Here is a 4,648-nt window from a genome sequence, read left to right on the forward strand (position 1 = left end):
ATTTACACTCAGTCACTCCTAGCAGGCCCAGCCACTTTTCAAAACACCCTTGCACAGCCGTGCAGAGCGGCCAGCTCCACTGGCAGCCGGCAGAGCCATAACTCACGCTGTCACCACTCCCCTCAAACCTCTTCTGTAAGCACTTTTAATCAGCATAACAGGAATAAACATTTGCTGCAGAGTGGCAATATGCAGTGAGGAACATGGTTCCGCTTAGCTCAGAAAGCAAAACCTTCCGGCTGTTTGCACCTATGACAGCCCACAGGAAAAGCCCTCCATTCCAGTGTCGCTGCTAGGCTGGGCACATTTTCCCCCAGCAAGGTGAGCTTCTCTTTCAGTTAATTCGTGCTCTGAGGTGCCAACTGTCAATGACATTGTTATCCAGTTGACTTTTCAAAGCAGCACTTCTCTCTAGATGGTCACCAGCCCCACCCCACAAGCCTCCAGGTGATGTTAAACTTCAATGAGAAAGCAAGTTTCAGGGTGGATTTCAATTGAGTATCCTAGAGTCTCTGCTTGGAAATGAAAACTTTTTTCCCAAACTGTGAGCTAAACCCTTGTTTATAATCTGCTTTGGTTGTTGGAAGCTTGGAAACTGATTTCCCATGGAATCAGCAAGAGTGATGCCATGGACTTGGGTCTAGCAATGAGGTTTATGATTAACATTACCAAGAGTTGAAACCTAAGCTGAGCACTAGCTCATTTCATCCTCCTGGGAGCCCTGCAAGGTGGATACCCTTGCAATGCCCACTTTATAGAAGCAGAAACAGATCTCAGAAAGGTAGAGTAACTAATCCAAAGTCACATAGCTAGTGAGCCAGGATTCGAAATCACTCTTCTGAAGCCTCTGTTTGAAATCATTCTGCTCCTGGGATGCACAGAGAAGTCACCCTCTCCATGCTGGGGGGTAAGGGAAGAAATAGAAGTTGATGCCCTTAGAGAAGAAATAAAGCAGGTGAGAGCATAAAAACAGGTGAGGGAGTGAGGAGAGTCACAGCCTGTCCCTGAGAAGCAGCATGGCCTTTCCTCCAAAGATAAACCATGTGTACAGAAACCCAAGGACTCAGATCAAGAGGTAACTTGAGGGAGCCACAGTGTGAAAGCAGAGGGGTATCATGGTATGCCTAAGCTGGCAGTCTTGTTCTCAGGGTACCTGTAAGGCAGTGAGGGGTGGGGGAGCTGGGGATGAGGTGCTCGGACTATTTGTATCAGAATCTCTAGGAAGGAGGCCCCTTAAAAATGCAGGTTCCAGAGTACCTGGGTGGCTCAGTGGATTAAGCATCTGCCTTAGGCTCAGGTCATGATCCCAGAGGCCTGGGATTGAGCCTCATTGCAGGCTCCCTGCTCAGTGGGGAGTCTGTTTCTCCCTCTGCCCCTCCCGGTGCTCGCGCTCCCTCTCCCTCTCTCTCTCTCAAATAAATAAATAAAATCTTTTTTTAAAAAATGAAGGTTCATATATATGGATGAACCTTAAAAACATTTTGCTAAGTGAAAGAAATCAATACAAAAGGGCACATATTATGTGATTCCATCAATACAAAATGTCCAGAACAGGCAAATCCATAGGGACAAAAAGCAGATTAGTGGGTGCCTGGTGGAGAATGCCAAGGAATGAGTGTGGGGTTCCTTTTTGGGGGAATGGAAAAGCTCTGAAACCAGATAGTGGTGACAGCTGCACAGCATTATGAGTGCATTAATACCACTGAACTGTACACTTTCAAATGGTTATAAAGGTAAATTTTATGTTATGTGCATTTTACCACAATTAAAAATGCAGCTTTCTGGGTTTCATCATTCATTTAACAAATACTAATGGTAGCTCACTACATGCCAAGCACAGTTCTGGGTGCTGGAGACACGGCAGTGAACAAAAAAAGACAAAAATTCTGCTCTCGTAGTGTTGACATTCCAGTGGGAGGAAAGGAAAGTAAGTAAGATAAATGCTTTAAATGTTTATGCATTAGAGATGAAAGTGAGGGGGAAACAAAGTAGAGAGAAGGATGGGGATTGTTGGAGGAAGTGTGGGTATCGGGATTTTAGACAGGGAGACTAGGAAAAGCTCACTGAAAGGTGATATTTGAGCAGAGAGATGAAGGGAGAGATGGACTGAGTCATGTGGATGTCTGGGGAATGGCATTCCAGGCAGAGCACAGCAAATGCAAAGAAAGGCTCTGAGGTAGGAGCAGGCCCAGCATAATCATGGAACAGAGAAGAGGCCCCTGTGGCTGGAGCAGAGGGAGGGATGGGAAGAGTGGTAGCAAATGAGAATGGAGAGGAGGCAAGTAGGGGCCTTGTAGGTCATAGCCAGGGCTTCAGCTTCAACCCTGAGTGAGATGGGATGCACCAGAGGGTTTGGAACGGAGGACTAATATGACCTGACTTCTGCTTTAAAAGGATCATTCCAGCTACTCCGTGGAGAATAGATTCTGGGAGGGCAAAGGCAGAATCAGGGAGACCAGCAAGGAGAAAGAGCTGTGATCCAGGTGGGAGTCAGTGATGGCTCAGTCCGGGTTGGTGCTGAAGAGGGGGCTGGATCCTGAATATATTTTGAAGATGGTGCAACTCATTGACTCTAAAAGTAGGCCCCAGGGGCGCCTGGGTGGCTCAGCTGTTAAGCGTCTGCCTTCGGCTCAGGTCATGGTCCCAGGTCCTGGGATCAAGCCCCACATCGGGCTCCCTGCTCAGCGGGAAGCCTGCTTCTCCCTCTCCCACTCCCCCTGCTTGTGTTCCTTCTCTCGTTGTGTCTCTCTCTGTCAAATAAATAAATAAAATCTGTAATTAATAAATAAATAAATAAATAAATAAATAAATAAATAAATAAATAAAAGTAGGCCCCAGAGGTCAACATTTGTAACAAGCTTCCTAGGGGATTCTAATTCAGCCTGAAGTTGAAGAACTTCAGGTTTAAGCTAACCTTCTGTTTCATATTTTGGGAAGAACCTTCTGAATTTTCTCCAAGCCAACTCAGAATAGATTCTAGAAAGACATTCCACAACATCTGAACTAGTGTGCACAACCCTAGAGCAGACTTCATGGCATGTGAGAAAAAACACAAGCTTTTAGCAGAATGTCAGGTGCTGGGAGTACAACAGTGAACAACCATGGATCCTTTCCTCATGAGCCTTGCTTATAATGAGAGAAATAAACGATAAAAAAATCATTTGCAACTCGGAGTATAAAATGCTATGATAAGAATTCACGTGGGGGGGGGCGGCGCCTGAGTGGCTCAGTCATTAAGCATCTGCCTTCCGCTCAGGTCATGATCCTGAAGGTTTGGGATCAAGTCCCACGTCGGGCTCCCTGCTCAGCGGGAAGCCTGCTTCTCCTTCTCCCACTCCCCCTACTTGTGTTCCCTCTCTCGCTGTCTCTCTCTGTCAAATAAATAAATAAAATCTTAAAAAAAAAAAAAAAAAGAACTCTCATGGGGAAGTGGGAGCACATGGAAGGGGCACCTAATCTAGTATCAGGTGGTCAGAAATATTTCTACCATCAGACAACCCTAACTTGAAGACTAGAAGGTAGTAAGAGTTGTCCAAGTGACTAAGGAGGACAGTGAAAGATTGTTTCAAGCAGAGGGACAAACACATGCAAAGACTGAGAAGTGAAAGAAGTTCATATATTTTAAGAGTAAAAGCTAAGAATATAGAAGTTGGAGCCAAATCATAACAGCTCTTGCCAGTCATGTTTATCCTGTGGACAAAGGGAGCCAAGAGATGTCTTTAAGCAGAGGGTAACGATCCTCTTTGGGCTATGATAAGAGAAGTCTGGCTGGAAGATGGATGGGAGGAAAGAAGACCAGGTGAGAGGCTGCAAGAACCAAGTGAGACAAGGTGTTGGCTGGACCAAGCCTGTGGTGATGTAGTTGGAGAGAAGAGGATGGATTAACTTGATAGAGGAGTGGGGAGAAATGCAGGATGGCATCTAAGTTTTTCTGGAAGCGTCATGGATGGTGGAGTGAGCTGGAGCAGTTGAATCCAGGCAGAAGAGGAAATCAGGAGAGGAGAGGTAAACTGAGGTCAGTGTAAGAGGGACATCCAAGTGGAGATGAATACCCAGTGCACAGCTGGATATGCCAGAGCAGAGCCATGCAAGGAGTTCTGGAATGTAAATAAAGACAGAAGGGACTTTAGAGTAGGTGATCCCCCTGAAGAAAGTGCAGAGGAATTAAGCATAGAACCTACAGGACAGATGAAGGGGAGAGACTCATGATTAAAACCAGCCAACCAGAGGCATCTGGCTGGCTCAGTCAGTGGAGCATGTGACTCTTGATCTTGGGACTCAGTTTGAGCCCCGTGTTGGGTAGAGATTACTTAAAAAATAAAAAATTTGAAAATTAAAAAAAAAAAAACATCAGACATCTTTCCAGAAAACACAGATGGGAGGTTTCCTCAGTATGAGTTCTTGAGGACCATATTTAAGATCATATTCAAAATAACTGCAGGAAAGGTCTCAAAACATGTAATGCTGCTTAAAAATACTTAAAAAAAAAAAAAAAAGGAGTTCAGCTATTGCACAGACCTTGAAGCAATTTTCCAGCTCGTGTCTATCAAACAAGAATCTGATCTGACTCAAGAGGGTGTCACATCAAGTGTAAGAATCCAATTCCATTGTCTGTACAAGCCTTTCTGCCAGGTACAAGACCCTAATC

Source organism: Halichoerus grypus, chromosome 6, assembly GCF_964656455.1.
Source record: "Halichoerus grypus chromosome 6, mHalGry1.hap1.1, whole genome shotgun sequence".
Taxonomy (NCBI): Eukaryota; Metazoa; Chordata; class Mammalia; order Carnivora; family Phocidae; genus Halichoerus; species Halichoerus grypus.